The 18,100-nt window shown below is 35.1% G+C and overlaps 2 long non-coding RNA genes across 5 annotated transcripts in view; both read left to right on the top strand.

The window, feature by feature from the left end:
• The first annotated feature begins 14 nt into the window (after positions 1-14).
• Positions 15-3,208, top strand: LOC137490597 (uncharacterized). Of its 2 annotated transcripts, none has more exons than XR_011010328.2 (5): positions 15-87; positions 1,128-1,233; positions 1,358-1,428; positions 2,647-2,831; positions 3,005-3,208. It is a non-coding gene; the product is annotated as an uncharacterized lncRNA (long non-coding RNA). The 2 variants fall into 2 exon arrangements; XR_012400992.1 differs by having other exon boundaries at positions 1,358-1,424; positions 3,005-3,142.
• Positions 3,209-4,876: 1,668 nt separating this feature from the next.
• Positions 4,877-18,100, top strand: part of LOC137490006 (uncharacterized) — a 57,457-nt gene continuing 44,233 nt past the window's right edge. For all 3 annotated transcript variants that reach the window (XR_012400989.1, XR_012400990.1, XR_011009355.2), the window contains exons 1-3: positions 4,877-4,931; positions 10,156-10,347; positions 11,077-11,112. This is a non-coding gene — a long non-coding RNA (uncharacterized lncRNA). The remainder of the gene's footprint in view (positions 4,932-10,155; positions 10,348-11,076; positions 11,113-18,100) is intronic.

Here is an 18,100-nt window from a genome sequence, read left to right on the forward strand (position 1 = left end):
GCTGGTTGTCACCCACCATGGCACGAAGATCACAAGAAGAAAAAGTTTGGTTTTTCAAAGAGAATCACGTGGATTCCGGTCAGAAAGGTAAGCTTTTTACTGCTTGTGTTCTGTATAATTAGCGAATTTAGAGCTTAAAGCATTTCCACGGTGTTTGGTTGTAACAGCGTTTAGTAATTTAAAACAGTTTGATACGAAATGTAACTTGCTTTAAGAAACACGACTGGAGCTAATGTATGCTAACGCTAACAGTTAAAACACGTCTGAAAGTTCCTGTTCCTTTTACACAATGTTAGATTGTAACGTGTGTAGTAACTAAAAACTATTTTAATTATGTTAAAGAAACATGAAACGAATTTGTGTGTATGCTAACTTTGCGTAAAGAAAGTTTCTGTAGACGAATCCATTAACTAACTTGGCAAAACGTGTTTTATTCCTGATTTAACATTATATATATTACTATGCACTTTAATTCATATGTGTTAGCCTATGTGAATCAATTATATCTTTTGTTCAAGCTGTAATGGTCAGTTAATGTAAAACTGAACGTCTTAAAGCAGATTTTGATGTTTTTTTATGTTATTGACAGTGATAAATTCTGATTTAAATGAATGGGTAACAATATTTGTTCATTAAGTCTTATTGTTCTTGTTTAACAAAGGTTAGTGAGATCATTTTGCAGCACATCACGACCAAAGAAGTCAATGGCACACTCTTTTGAACGTGAATAGGCATGTTATAGTTGTGTGCTAAAAGTCCATTATAAGCTGTAAACTGCTGATACATTTTCAACATAGATTGAGCTTTTCAGACATTACATTACTAATTGCTTCACAAACAGCTGAAATGGTTTATTGTTATTGGCTATCATCATCAAACATTTTTCACAATGGTAGGTTAATCTTCATGGGTACAGAATAATGCATGTGCTTGACCATCTTACAAATCTATGTCTCAGATTCATAAGGCTGTCACTCTGCATGAATCTCCGAATAAATCTTGTGCAACCTTCTGTGTACTGATTATTTACACTATAGGTATTATATGCATTAATTAACTTTGATAGTATTTCAGGATTTGAACTTTTCTTTACGGGAGGTTAACAACAATGTGATGTTTTATTATAGATGCATATGAGGAAGCTCGACTCAAACATCCACACGCAACTGTGATTTCTGACTGGTAGACAGATGAGGATGATGATCGCCTGTCATACATCTAAAGACAGAACAGGTTTGTTTGCAATTATTTTAAACACATACTATCAACGTTATGTCATTGATCTATTACAACCTGTGAGTTTTGCCCTGGCACTATACTAAAGTGATGTTTTGTTTTGTAAATGTATCTGATTAAGGGACAGTATAGACACATCTATACCGTGATGAAGAAAAATTACTTGGAACAAAGAGGCTGGATAAAAGGCAGGTATGAAGATTTCAGAAATCAATGCAGCACCACAAGTACCATCACCATCAATGACTATGGCAGAAATCTTAAGACCACCATCAAGATGCACAGATACTGTACATTCCAGTACACCAGGCGTGTCCAAACTACGGATGGCCCGCGAGGCTTTTTATAAATATCAATAAAATCTGGCCCGCTATACAAAAATGAACGTAATTCAATAAATAACCACCGGGTGTCGCTATTACATGCATTCAATTAAGCAGCAGTTCTTGTTATGATCTATCTATCTATCTGTCTATCTGTCTATCTGTCTGTCTGTCTGTCTGTCTGTCTATCTACACACAGTTGAAGTCTGAATTATTAGCCCCTCATTGATTTATTTCTTCTTTTTTAAATATTTCCCAAATGATGTTTAACAGAGCAAGAACATTTTTACAGTATGTCTGATAATATTTTTTCTTTTGGAGAAAGACTTATGTTTTATTTCGGCTAGAATAAAAAGCGGTTTAATTTTTTTTATGAACCATTTTAAGGTCAAAATTATTAGCCCCTTAAGTCTTCAGAACAAACCATTGTTATAAAATAACAAAACTTGATTACATAAACTTACATAACATAAACTTGATTAACCTAGTGAAGCCTTTAAATGTCACTTTAAGCTGTATAGAAGTGTCTTAAAAATATCTAGTCAAATATTATTTACTGTCATCATGGCAAAGATAAAATAAATCAGTTATTAGAAATGAGTTACTAAAACTAATATGTTTAGAAATGTGTGGAAAAAAATGTTTAACTCTCCGTTAAACAGAAATTGGGGAAAAAATAAACGGTGGCTAATAATTCAGGGGGGCTAACAATTCTGACTTCAACTATATATATATATATATATATATATATATATATATATATATATATATATATATATATATATATATATATATATATATATACACACATATATACATACATCACACAGACACGTGTATATGTGTATATGTAAAATTTGGCCCGCGACAACGTTTGTTTTTTTGCATCTGGCCCTCGGCCCAAAAAGTTTGGACACTCCTGCAGTACACTAAAGACATCACTAAATTTGTTAAGGTTTAATGCAGCTAGAAAGTAAAGATCAACTAGAGAATATCAGCAGTGTCTAACCCACTGTTGTATTTACAGAAGTTGTATGAGAATAAGCTACAGCTTGATTTATACTAATCTGTTATTTTTCTTTTTTAGCACGACTGACTGAAGTTTTAAAATCATGCAACGTCATAAAGCAGCAGCTGGGCCTGATTCTCACAAAACCAAAACAGACGTGATGAAATTCCAGATGTAAACACATTTGACCTTCCTTTGGCCAATTTGATTTGGAAAAGCTTGAAAATCAACTAAAGGAGCAGCCTGAACAAATGAAGAAACTGGTAAGTTCAAGCTCTTGCTAATTTCAAAGTGTTTTAAGTTTATTTGTTTTTTTTTATTGTTTTTTTTTTTTGCTTCGTAGGTAGCCTACTTTTTTCCTAATTTTTTTTTTATTTTTTTTTTTTTACATTAGTACTTGTTCACTACTAATTATCTGTTTATCTTTTAATCACAGATGGAGTGAGGACAAATGTCCATACCACGCCACTGACAAAGAAGTGGAAAAATGCATTACAAGGTAGCTACAACTTGCCCCTGACAGGGATGGAGGAAGAAAGAAGAGAAAGCTAATGTGTCAAATGTCTACATCACTATTTTGTTTTATTTTTTAAACAACATTTTAAGTGTATTAAGATGTTCCCTGATACTTGAACAATTTGTTTCTTTCATTTGCATTTATATATATATATATATATATATATATATATATATATATATATATATATATATATATATATATATATATATATGTATATATATGTATATGTGTGTGTATATATATGTGTGTGTGTGTGTGTGTGTGTGTGTGTGTGTATATATATATGTATGGTATGTATGTATGTGTGCGCCAAATTCTGAAGAAACATCTTGATACATTTTTAATAAACGTAATACAAATAAAATTATAAATATAAAATTGCACAAGACGTGTATATATATGAAATGTATAATCATGTCACTCATGTCTTGCTGTTTGTGCAATTGATTTTGTTCAAGTTTATTTAAAAAAAAAGTTTGACTTTATACTTCTGCAATTATATATATATATATATATATCTATCTATCTATCTATATATATATATATATATATATATATATATATATATATATATATATATATATATATATATATATATATATATATATATTTGTTTGTTTATTATTATTTTAATGTTTTATTAAAAAATGTTTCAAGATGTTTCTTCAGAATTCTGCAGTACTTTTTACAAGTTTGACTTGGATATTTTACGGATTGTCATTGGTATTTTTAAGATGTTTCTTGCTATATCTTAAATTGGTTTCTATATTTAGGTTTATATAAAATTTAGCTGTTTTTTACAAATTTTTAATTCAAGTCTATTGGGAAAACAGGGTTGTTTTAAAAAACATCTGTGTTTGTGTGTAATTTTTAGATTTTTTAAAATCTTTCTGTGTGTCTTTATTGTGTTGTTTTATTGTTGTTTTTATATTGATATTCTTGTGCACTACAAAATTATTTATAAAATTTTAGTACTATTTTTTTCATGCAATCAATAAACGTTTAACATTTATTTTGTCATTTGTCTGATTATTTTCGTTACAGAATATGTATGCAGTTTGCACTTTATTTAAAGGTTTAACGCAGTGCTTACACTTTGTGTTTACATTATAGCCTGTGTTTGCTGTTATGTAAATAAACTAATACCATATATCAAGTACCAATGTAATATCAAAAGGTTTTATAAGGTGTATAAATACGGAGTCGCGCCAGCTCCGGGCCGCAGCGCACATTACCCTCGCGCCGATTCCGGCGCGGATGCGCAGCGTCGGCTCGCTTACGGCCGCCGCATCTGGCCCGCTTGATTCGGGCCGGAATCGGGCAGTGAGTCCACAGGCATCCGGCCCGAGTCCGGCAGCCGAAGTTGGGCCGAGGGGTTAGTCTCCGGCAGGCGACAATCTAGCCGGAACTGGCCCGAGTGTATTTTGCTATCTGGGTATGGTTAGTTCTCAAAGGACTGGATGCCCTTGAGAACCGACACCGTAATGATTTGTGCCGGTATGCGGAACACCGGCCAAAGTCTCGCGGTGTCACTTGTGGCCCATCATTAATACGGTAAGGAAGAGTTATACGCCGCACCCTTCGGCGGAGATGTTGTTGTAAGGGCCTTGTGGTCCACTCAAAGAGGAGCAGAAGCAAACTGCATACGCATCGACATTGCTCTCGTGTGATCGCGGCCTGTGGCCTGAGATCACTGAGAAAGTCCAAACCAATGAAACCCACTGCCATACATTTCCCACACCTCATGCGCGATTTAGCCGTTAAAACGCGCACGCGCCTTTATATTTTAAAAATCCAAAATGGCGAGAAACTCTCCAAACTGAGGCGTCGCAGGATTGGTAATGTAAGTTTTCACCTTTACTATTTTTTATTATTAATTTTATGCCTGGTAAAGTAATAAAGATTATTATACTATCGTTTCAGTGAATATGATATTTTAATTGTTATAAAATGTTTAATTGTAAAAGGCCAATTCACACTGCACATAAAAAACAAACACCAACAGTTAAAGTTTAGTTGGCCGTTGGATTTTGAATGTTGTGAAATATTATTATGGTCACACAGCTCCAACAATGAGATGCAAAAGGACTTTTAATTTCAACCACTCAGCCTTAGTAAACAGTTGAACTGTCTTTCCATTATAAATCTTTTAAGGTCTGATTTCTTTACAAATGTAATACATTTTACTGCCTGATAGATATACAACATGAAGTGGGTCTCAGACTGGACAAGAAGCACATTCAATTACATTTCCCCCGCCATGGGTTTAAAAATATGAAAAAAATTTTTACCCCAGTATTTTCAATGGAGTTTCTGCGTTTGCCTGCTGGCACTGACGGCGGTAGCAGTTACACAGTCTTCATTTCATTTTAATGCTTGAACAACTAAATGAATGCTTAAGTCTATTTAACTAAATGTATTGTAATTAAGAAACTATATATATATTGAAAATAGTGACATTAAGCTTTCTATATAACTTTATCATTGGCTGAAAAACACTAGCTGTGCATATAGCTCATTGCCACACATCAATGCTTCTCAGGGCTAAATGGGATTTTATACGAAGATAAATCTAATAATCAACAATCCAACAAACTGTTATAGAAAATGTTCTCTCTGTTGATAGCAAACTGTTTCCATGCAGAACAACTCACTTAAATGTTAGCATCAAACAGCTGTTTTGTATTGCAAAAATTCAATAGAAGTGAATCATATGTATAAGTTACAATGGCCACTCTTACCTGAAAAGTAAGGTGGATGGAAAGGACAGAGGTGATGTAGGTTTTCATTTTTACTATTTAAAAAAATATATAAAGTAAAATGATGACTAATTTTACTTGGAAAATGATGATTTTCATTTTAAGTTTACTTATTTTAAGCATTTTTTTACAATAAGAGGGAATGTCCCGATTAAGTCCAAATACAAGAGGATTTAGTTGATTTATTCAGTTGAATTACACAATATGCAGGTTGATTGATCAAATGTATTGTTTAAGTCTGTATTTTTTAACTAAAAGACAAAATAAAGAAAATGCAAATGCATTTGTATTTGTCATTATTATTATAAATCCGTGTTTGCACTGTTGCCATCAATATACATTTTTATATTTAATATTATTCATTTGTTTTAACTTTAGCTTTTTGATGATAAAAAAGTAAGATATCATTTTGTACAATGAAATGTAGTACAAGGAAAATATAATACATTCATGTTGTTGGCTATACAAAATGCTTTGAAACAACATAATGCTTTATAATACTGAAAATGTTTACAATAATTCTTGAGGAAGAGACATATACAGTAGATGTTTACATTAAAAAACTTAAAAAGTCTTTAAAAATGTTTTCTATGTAATATGAATGATTTTAAGAAACTTTGATCTTTTAAAAAAATTAAAGACATCCGTTTAGGTGTACATATTTTTCAATTCAAGTTTATAGAAAATTTATTAGAAATCTGTATGAGAACATCTGTAGACTTGTTACACCCTATCTGACTCAATAATCCATTTTAGATAAGAATACTTTTTCATTGACTTGTTGCAACTCTGCTTTATATAAAAACTCTTAAACGTGATACATGTAACACTGTAAATCAAAGAGATGTTGGAGATGAACTACACACTACTTAGCCACAGCACACGACTGCTGATTGACTGTAAACAGCATGAATCTTCTGAAACACATGATGTCCAGCGCCCAGCCCTGCAGAGAGGGAGTGCTCCACCCCATTGGAGTCCCCTCATCTTTTTCCTATTACTTCTATTTTCATGTTCCTCCCCAAGCGTGAGTATGTGTGTGTGTGTGTAAGTGTGTGAACGGCTGTGATTGTTTAGATGAGTGTGTAACAGTGTGTGTGGCTTGCAGGCAACTTATAAAGCATTGATAATAGCCCTGGCCAAATTACAAAAATAAAAACGGACCAACAAAAGTTTGCTTTCATAATAGCATGCCGAGTGCTTTTTTTTTATACGCACACAATCAAACTGTTAATGTTTATGGGGCACTGGCAGCGTTTCAGTGCGTAAAATGGTGGTGTTTATTTATTACATTTGTGAACACAGCTGAAGCCTAGCTATGAGGTATGTGCTCTCAAAAGCACTTTACTTCTAAAAGTTTACTCTGCAATGTCTACATCCAGCTGGACTGAAGGCTTTTTGAAACCTTGAAATGATTTTAAATGCAAGTGCTAGAGTAAACAGAATTAAATTCAATCTATATGTGCGCTGTGCTTGAATAATTCGGGTTTCTGGTTTTGTTTAATGACTTATGGTTAATACTTTTTTTTATTTCTTTCGTGTATTTGAAGATGTTGTCATAAATAATTAAATAAATTACTGTTGCTCTTCAAGGCTGTATTTATTTATTTAACAGTAAAGCTGTAATATTGTGAAATTTCATTACAAATGACTCTGTATGACTGTATTTTAAAAAGAAATTAATTATAACTGCAAAGCTGAACTTTCAGCAATCATTTTATTTCAGTCTTTAAAACATTTGTCCATCTCAATATGTTCAATATTTTTAATATTTTCAACCACACATCACTTTTATGTGACTTTTTCCCTGTGAGGGATGTATAATACTCTGTATTCAAGTTTATTGAATCGATGTTTGAAAATGATTCAGTCAGTGGCTTCTTTAGACTACTTTAGTCAGACTACTTTAACGGTATAGCCAATGTAAAAGTGAAAATTGGTTCTTGGTCATTTTCATTTTGGGTGAACAACCCATTTAGGCACAATAAACCACAAAAGTGAAATTAATTAAGTGATTGCATCCTGTCTGTGCTGATACATCAGTACCAAATTAACTCTCTCTTTTTTTTTTTTGAATGAGCCTAGCACATCCTACTATTTCTTTGTATTTGTCTCGTTTCTTTGCTGTTCTAATAAGTCTAAGGATTTCTGCATTGCACAGATACAGAGGGGGGGATAAGTATTCAATACATCACCATTTTTCTCAGAAAACATATTTCTAAAGATACTACTGACTTGAATATTTCACCAGATGTTGGTAACATCCAACAAAATCCAAATCTGGAAAGAAAATAAAATTAATTTATTCACAAATTATGGTATGTGTAATAAAAATGAAGTGACTAGTAAAACAAATATTGAACACACGAAAAAAATGAGCTGTAGAGAGGCAGGTACTACAGCTGAAATCTCTCAGTAGTTACCAGTATTCAGCAACCCTCTGCCCTTCCTTATTGTAAAATCAATATTAGCTGCCTCAGTCCAACATCTAGATTATTAGATGAAGATGAAACCAGCGTGGACATTTCAGCATGACAATGATCCAAAACACAGCCAAGGGGAATTTCAACTGGTTTTAGAGAATGAAAATTAAGCTGTAGAATGGCCCAGCCAATCACCTGACTTGAATCTAAAACACAAATAAGTAAAGATCAGATTTGATAAGCGAGGCCCACAGAACTATCAAGATGTTTACACTCTGTTGAAGTCTGTGAAAAACTCACCTCAGCAATTCATGTGACTTCGTTCTTTATATGAGAGGCATCTTTAGCTGCCATCACCAAAAAGCCTTTTAGTAGACATTTGAGTAGTTCAGTACATTGTCCGTGTTGTTATTACACATCATTTTTTTGTTTTGTTATATTTTTGTTTGTATTATTTAGTTGTTGTTGTTTTTTTGACCAAAGTCTGGCTAATCCCATGTCAACAGCTCCTTTAGAATATATTTTTCCCAGAAAAAAAAACAACAACATGTTGAATACTTATTTCACCCACTGTATTTACATACAAACAAAAATATAAGAATTTTCATCGATTATCATCATATCACCCATGCAGCCCTAATCCTTTAGGTCTTGCTGCAGCCTTTGAAAACTGTTGTCTTAGAGTATTTAGTGAACCATTCAATCTGAATGCAGATCATCAAGAACCACTTACAGGACTTAATACCATGAAAATCAGTGCTTTACCACACATACCTCATCTAAATGCAGCCTTGAGAGATCCTAAAATGACTCAAGTGTGAGTACTAATGATCGTTCCCACAAATCACAGCGGGACGGGGGCCTCGCTGTGCTCTGCACAGGCCCTTAATTGATTAATTGTGCAGGCCTCACTAACTGACATGCTGCTGCTGGTGAGCGGGTACGAGCAGCGTTTGAAGTGCAGGCCTGCGGGATGTGTTTGAACATACCGTAGAGAGATCGCTGCTCTTTGTAATGGACACCACTCTGCGGTCTGATCGCGGCTCAGGGTCAAGCCAAAGCAAGCATACTGTTCCACCCATTACCAGACACAGCGAGAGATCTGGATACCGCTTCAAGGATGAATTAATACAATGCAGATCAGACCAGGATTGCTCCTGTCCAACACAGCAGATCAGGGCCTTAATCCTGGCCTGACCACACACTTGCGTAATGAAAGAGTCGGCGCTTTTGGGATACTGTCATGTATTTGTAACGGTGTCAGTCTGACGAACAAAGAAACTGAAATGCTAATAGAGTAATTACATCATTCAGGGCTGTCTTTGTTTTCTAAAGGATGTGTTTGATCAGGAGGATAATGTTAGTTCTACAACCCTTTCTGACCTGTACCAAATCCCTTAAAAAACCTATAAAAATGGTTTTCAAGTGACAAGAAACATAATGCCTGCAAAACATTTTCTTTGATGCCCTGGAAATTGGATACTTTAGAACTTGTGTGTAGAAGTACATCCAGTTGTGTTAGTTCAAATGCAAAACATGCACATGCGAGACCTTGAACGAAAAAGGACTGTGAAACAGCTATCATCTGGTGTCAAGGCAAAGAAAGCCTTACTATTGAGTATGAGTCTACAGTTTTGGTTTCATTTAAACAGTTCATTCAAAAGAGATATACACTCACCAGCCACTTTATTAGGTACACCTCACTAGTCACGAGTTGGACCCCCTTTTGCCTTCAGAATTGCCTCAATCCTTTGTGGCTTAGATTCAACAAGGTACTGGAAATATTCCTTAAGAGATTTTGGTCCATATTGACTTAACGCAGTTGCTGCAGATTTGTTGGCTGCACCTGCATGATCCGTATCTCTCTTTCCTCCACATCCCAAAGGTGCTCTATTGGATTGAGAAATGGTGACTGTGGAGGCCATTTGTGTACCACCACCACCAGCCTGAACTGTTCATACAAGGCAAGATGGATCCAAGCTTTTATGCTGTTGATGCCAAATTCTGACCCTACCATCCGGATGTCGCAGCAGAAATCAAGACTCATCAGACCAGACAACATTTTTCTTCAATTTTGGTGAGCCTGTGTGAATTGTAGCCTCAATTTCATGTTCTTAGCTGACAGGAGTGGCACCCAGTGTGGTTTTCTGCTGCTGTAGCCCATCCACCTAAAGGTTGGACGTGTTGTGTGTTCAGACATGCTCTTCTGCAAACCTCGGTTGTAATGAGTGGTTATTTAAGTTACTGTTGCCTTTCTATTAGCTTGAAACAGCCATTCTCCTCTGACCTCTTGCATCAACAAGGCGTTTGTGCCCACAGAAATGCTGCTCACTGGATATTTTTACTTTTTCGGGCCATTCTCTTAAAACCCTAGAGATGGTTGTGTGTGAAAATCCCAGTAGAACAGCAGTTTCTGAAATACTCAGATAAGCCCGTCTGGCACCATCAACCATGTCACATTAAAAGTCACTTAATTCACCTTACTTCCTCATTCTGATGCTCGGTTTGAACTACAGCAGATCATCTTCACCATGTCTACATGGCTAAATGCATTGAGTTGCTGCCATGTAATTGGCTGATTGGAAATTGTGTTAACGAGCAGTTAGACGGGTTTCCTAATTAAGTGGCATGTAATTGTATTTCTGTGTGTGTGTGTGTGTGTGTGTGTGTGTGTTTGTTTGTGTGTGTGTGTGTGTGTGTGTTTGTTGTGTGTGCGTGTGTGTGTGTGTGTGTGTGTGTGTGTGTGTTATTGAATACAAAATAGCTATGCAAATATTCTTAAACCGTCTTATTTTTTGTTCCACAGAAAGAAATAGCATGCGGGTTTGGAACGTCAATGCGGGTGAGTAAATAATGACTGAATTTTCATTTTTGAGTGCACTAATCTTAAAAGAACCCCAACCCCACGATTCTCATTAGCCAATAAAAAGAAGACAGAAAATGATGAGAGGGAGGCAAAAAGGGAGAAAATTATGTCCTTCATCTGAAATCTCAAATGAAAGGGAGTGTGTTGAGCCTAAGGGCCAGACCTCTGATTTTCACTGTGGTCCTTTTGAAAGCGTGCATTCAGCAGAAGATTGGGATAGAGGGAAGAATAGAAAACAGAAACGGCTGCAATTTGTCTTTGAGAGGAGGAAATAATTCACTGGGAAATTTGGTCAATACTGTTCTTTGTTTATAAAAAGGTCTAGCATTTTTTTCCAAGTGTATGTTATTAGTATTATTACGAATCATTAATTCCTGTTCATGCTTCATAAATATGTTCATTTTAATATATCATGATTTGGTAAAACTTCTCTTGCCATGATGACAGTAAATAATATTCAACTATATATTTTTCAAGACACTTCTATACAGCTTAAAGTAACATTTAAAGACAAAACTAGGTTAATTAGGTTCCAAAGGCAGGTTAGAGTAATTAGGCAAGTTAGTCTACGGAACAAACCATTGTTATACAATATCAAAAAAAAACTAAAAACTGCTTTTATTCTAGCCAAAATAAAATGAATAAGACTTTTTTCCAGAAGAAAAAATATTATCAGACATAGTGTGAAAATTTCTTTGCTCTGTTAAACATAATTTGGGGGGAAAAAAAAGAAATTTCAATGGGGGGCTAATAATTCTAATTTCAACTGTATGCTGGACTTATTTAGTCATAGTTCATTCAAACTACAACCCTTTTCAAAAATCTGATCTGCCTTAATCCAATCAACAATAGATTCATTTAATCAAGTCTCTGCCCTTATTTATTTTTTGATAATCCGATTCTGTCTGTTCGCAACATGGAAGACAAGTTCCTATTGCATTTCAATTCTACTATAATACACATTATTTAATGAGCCATTCAGGTTCAGTTTATTAATAAGAAACATGTATTGTCTTTGTAATGCCTAAACAGAATGTCTTTTTTTCTCATTGAATATCCAGTTTCTCTTTGAAATGAATGTAAAACAGGATTTTTTTTGTTTATAAAGTAGATTAAGGCATAAAAATGTAAACTGCAATTCATATTTTCATTTATTCCAATTCATGCTGGCTTCTATAGTTGTCTTTACTAAAATTTATTTACTTAATTTTACTAAATGTAATAATTTTATTATTAATATCGATATAACTTGCATTTTTTTATATATTACCATAAATGTGCTGTACTTGACATTTAGAGGGTGCTTTCTATCCTTGTGTACGTATATCTGGACTTTATTGTTGAATATGTGGCCTGTTGGTATTTCATCTGTTATCACATAGTAATGAAATGGGCCAAAAAAAAGTCTGTTTGTGTGTGCGTGTGTGTGTGTGTGTGTGTGTGTGTGTGTGTGTCATGAAAAGCGGGAAAAGCAGACATGTTGCGGCCTCTTTGATGTGCTTTGAGTTGGGCACTAGGAATAGACATGAGAAAAAAAAACGAAGAGTTGCGTCTGTGCGGCAACCACTAATGAACCGAGCACAACGCTCCTTCACTCTCCAGTGACTCAAAGTCATTAATGTGTGCGAACTATCGAGCTGTCTGTCATGGCCAATGAAACTGGAAAAGATAGCTTCAAAAGAGAGTGAGGAAAAAACCCTGTCCTGAACTTCCTGAGTGATGCAGCCCTTCTCAGAGGGAAACAAAACACTCTCCGCCACATCTGAATCTCTGTTACAATTCTTCCCTTTCCAGAAAGAGGTGAAAAAAGCTGAAAAAGGAGGGGATGTAGCATTGTGACCAATATGCTCCCCATATGTCTGACTGCAGCCGCTGTCTTTCAACCAGGCTCATGTTTTTATTTTTAATGGAATTTGGATTTTCTTCCACACATCTATTTATCTAGCTCTTAGACCCTGGAGATTTATACGTGTGTACTCAATGAGCGTCTACATGCTGCCGGGCCATCCGTTCACAGCTTAGGTTATTGATAGGTTGCATATCTGACAGAACTGGAAGCCTCCTTGGCAGATGTCTAACGCCAGCCAAGATATGAGGCACATCATCACCACTGTACAGACTGTCATCCATACAATGGCCAAAATTGCTATCAGGTGCTTCAACTCGGCATTGAGATGGCAGCCGAAACCAAAGCTGCCACTTAATTTCATGCCAGCTGGCTGATACAGTGATATATGCTCCACATATGGCAATCTGCTTTATGACTTAAGCATCCATGTTTGAGTGAGAATTTTAGCATGATGATGTCCATCTGCCACTAAAAAGGCCTGGTCGTTAGATCATAATAGTGACTGTGCGCTCCAGATTTTCCAAACTGATTGGAAAGACTTTATGAGCGTGCGTGTGTGCAAAAACCAGGGTGGTCTGGCTCGGAGTATTTCTGAGCGACCGTCACGATGGAACGATTCTCAACACATTTCAACCGCTGTGAGACGCTAGATAACAAAGACACTATTGATGCTGACCTTTTGCTCCATGTTTAAAAAAAAAAACTGACCTCTGACTTAACAAAAACACTCAGAGATGCACACTTTCAAACACACATGCAGATTCTCTCTCCCTTGTTGCACTTCTGTGGAATGCATCTCAGGTGCAAGGCCTGCCCTGGTTCCAATTAGGCGAGTATAAATTAGCGTGACTTTCCCCTCTTCTATCCAAACATTCTCTTTCTCCAAACCCGCGCTATCTAAAACCCCCTTCTCTCCTTCCACACCTCTCATTCTCTTCCCCCCTCCTCGCTCACTCGTTCCCTGACCACCCTCCCATTCTTCACCACATAAATTTCTTGTCTTTACAGCTAATGTCTGCACTCCCTACCAACACGCTCTTTGTGTCTGTGGTCCAGCAGGCGATATCTCTACTACTCTTTCAGTGGGATCAATTATAATTCATAAATAAATGGTAAATTAGGTTTATTTTGTTTCCTTTTAATAGAATAAAAGAAAAAACAGTCATATACTTGAAAATATCCTATACCTCATCCGTTCCCATCCTCATTGCTAGCTCTGAACACCTTTCCTGCTGCTTGCAATGGATCATTAAATTAAGTCAATTTGCAAGATCGTGGTTGAGTTCGTATTGATATGCAACCACAGTGTGTGTTTTTGTTTCTCACGAAAGCATTGTTATTAGTCAATGAGGTCTTTTCCAGATGTTTTATATTGGGCAGGATCATTGCATAATGAGTTGGAATAAATGAGGAGCAGTTTTTAAAGCTATTTCCAAAAGGTAAATTGAATTTTAAATGTTGCCTGCGAAAGTAACCCCAGAGCTAATTTTGAAACCGTTTACAATGGCCATTAAATTATATGGAAAGTATGTTAGTTTTTTATTTTGTAGACCCACCGTTATAACCTCCGAGAGACCACCAGAGATCTGCAGCTATGGACTGGATTTTATTTGGAATGATTTGGCCGGCAATCACGTATAAACCCTTTAATTTTTGTCTTTATTTTTTTGTTGAATGTATAGACGATATAATAAAATATAGCCCAACACAATTATTTGTACAGTTTTTTGGGCTTTTGGGCTAGTGTTATAAGGGACATTCTACCAGAAACATACATTTTCACTTATAAAAACTGTGACAGGGCTTGACCTTTAAGCTTGTTGTCCTTAAACAATCATACAAAAACAAGCGTAAAGTAATACAATTCAATGATAGAATGCATCCTTGATCACTGTCAGCTTCTTCATCAAATGATTTCACTTCCGAGTCATAGCCTTAAAGGTGTATTGCACTCATTTTATGTTAAATGTAATGCAAATGTGACAGGACTGAGAGAAACAAGGGGACAGTTGTAACTGTATTTGTATTAAATATATTTGTAGTATTTATTTGTTTTTAAATTATTATTATTATTATTTATTATTTAAAATTTGAAGTTTTTAAACAATTGATGTGAATGATAACAACTTAAACTTGCTATTTCTGTAGTATTTCTTTCCAAATAAGTTTTAAGCATAGCAAAAAACTGTGAAAGCTGTAGGTTTATTTGGGCTGAGGACAAGGACAGTGACGGGGTTTGTACATTTGCAAAGTGTTTTTAATAAAGAACAAAAATCTGAGAACCAAATGAATGACACTCCTTTACAGAACAACTCACAGAAATCAACTATCAGGCTATTTTAAATATTTTTGAGATTAAATACTTTTTATTTACTTACAGTTAATGTAAGTTTCTGTTTGAATAACCCATATACACTCATTTTGGAAAAGAAATTCCTAAAGACAATAAATTACTATATAGTATCAGTAAAAAATGCTAAACAAAATAATGAAATTACAGATTTTTTAAACAATAGAAAGTAATGTATTTGTTAATTTTAATTGCGTTTTAGATTTTAGGCAAGGGTGTAGAGTTAGCATGGAAGTGTCCCCACCAACATCCACAGATTATTAAAATTTCCCTACCAAGAATTTAATCGCCTCCAAATAAAATAATGCTTTGTCGAAATTTTCCAGTCAGGCTTACTGTGCAAGACACAGGTGAGACATGGACATAAGCAGCTACATTTCAAAGAAAAGTGTCAGTCACTTGAAGTCAAGTTCAGTACAAGTCCACCATAATAGTAACCATGGATGTGCAATTAATAAAACACTGTTTCGATCTTGGCCTCCACAACGATTATGAAAAAACAAGAATCGAGATAAAATGGGTATAGTGACATATGCCTCCCCCTTTCCAGAAGTCTGCATTCATTCCTTGTCAAAGTAAAATCATGTACATTTACTTTTGCACCATAAGACATGCTTAATTTAATGTTGTTTTTATTACTAATTGTATTTGATTAATTCATTTATTTATTAAAGTTTTTTTTTTTTGAAGTGTGAAATAGAATATGTGCTGTTCTGTTTGCACAGGAAAAGAACATGGACATGTAAAGTCATCTTTTAGCTTAAAATGCATAAACGGCTATATTATACTTGCAATATTACACTTGCAAAAAAATGGGTAATTATGCACAAATAAGCCCCCAAACAGAAGTCTTTATTAACTACCTTTTTGTCAGACAATTCTTTGACTTTACATGATTTTAGGACGTATCCAAAAGAAGGTTTTTCCTATTTAATTTTTTCCTATTTCCTTTTTAATTTTCAATTTCATTTACAAAAGTTGAAACCGAGAACACATTTCATCTTACGTTTTGACGCCTTTTCCGCGCACTCGACACCTGTCATACCCCTGTTTACGTGCGCGCGCACGTTCAATACCAGCGTGAAACGCAGGTTTAACAAGAGGAATAGCGAAAATAAGGAAATTAACGGAGCATGTCGTCCCGTAACTTCACATGTTCACAGATGTCAAATACTCCGAAAGCTGCACAAGGTTTCATATTTTCTTTTCACAGCCACTGTTTCATTTTAACTGCGCGCGAGACCTCCGCGTGCCCACAGCGCGAGCCTTTCACGCGCCGCAACTCATCCAGAGGCGCGCAGAGAAAACACGAGCCTGGCCGCTTTATAGCTCTCAGGAGAGCGATAAGCCCGACCTGACCCCCTTAAATAAGAGAGAAGTGTGGTTCAGGTCTGGGTTTTACCTCCCCAAGGGGGGTTAAAAGGGAGGAAAGGACTGCAAGAAAGAGAAGAGGTGAGCCATGAAGGGATTGGGGTTTCTGTGATTTGTAAACGCCAGACACGTGTGAGGAGAGATTAAAACCGCTTTTGAGAAGTGAATTCAGTAACGCTAGCGTTCCCAAAAATGTAGGCTATAATGTTTTCAGAAACGGTAGTGTAGCACAGCAGACCTTTTACAGAGAGGTGTTCAGAGTATTTGTAGCCTGTTATAGCAGTAGAATTTTGGTGGTCTAGATGCATGTATTTACACCAAGATATTTGCTGACACTAATTTAAACGTACTTAAAATGGTGAAATTAAATGAAAAAGCAACACACTTGTATCCACCTATTTATTAAAAATTTATCTGTGTTAAAAATTGAGGGAGGCACTTATTGTTTATCTCAAAAAGACAGAATCACAAGGCTATGCTATGATCATAATCATTTCATTTATTTAATAAAAACACTTTAATTCACTACAAACCTTTTATTTATTTTCCCCAAATCCCAATGTCTACTTAAATGTTTTCACTAGAATGCAATTGTTTCACATTGTTTTGTGCTTCTAATATTCATTAGTATTTACATGATGTTTCTAAAGTATGTAAATACAATAGTTTGTTAACCATCAACTATGACATATCACCCTGTGTTGCATTTAATAAGCATTTTATTATTGGGTGACATGGGACATATAATACTTCAGTGATACTTAATATTTTTCTGCAAAAAAGGCATTTGAGGTTATTTTGTGGTCCGTTTGAAGAAAATTTCAACACATTTTAAATTTCCTTTTAATGTTGGATGTGTTGAGAGCGAAGCTTTAGTTGATTGTTTACAGCAGTTTCTTACATAATTCACACAATGTGTCATGGCATAGGAAAAATGAGGGATATATACCCTTTTTATTATTTTTAACAAGAGCTTGAAATCATACAAGATAGGCTGCACAAAAACTTTGTCAAAAATCTCTTTGTTCAGGATCATCAATATCACCATCTCATATGAATTTTTTAAGAGTCATAACTAGAGTGTATTATTGTTTTGTTTTTAAACCCAACTATAAGCAATTACAATAGTTGTAGGTGCAGTTTTTGGAGCAGGTGTGAGCTTACTTGGAATCTTAAATAGTTTTACAGTACAAAGCTTATTTGTTCAGTTCTGATTTCACAAACAACTATGGGATGATAAACATCAAGATATAACTTGGTTTGGAAAAGTGAAGGTTTTAAAACTGCCAAAATCTTCTGCTATATCGTTCCTACGGTGTGTATAAGATTTTTTTATTTGTTTTTTGTTATTGTTTTAGGGCAGCAGTATCTCCAGCAGAAAAGATATCCAAAGA

This window comes from Danio rerio, chromosome 3 (assembly GCF_049306965.1).
Source record: "Danio rerio strain Tuebingen ecotype United States chromosome 3, GRCz12tu, whole genome shotgun sequence".
Taxonomy (NCBI): Eukaryota; Metazoa; Chordata; class Actinopteri; order Cypriniformes; family Danionidae; genus Danio; species Danio rerio.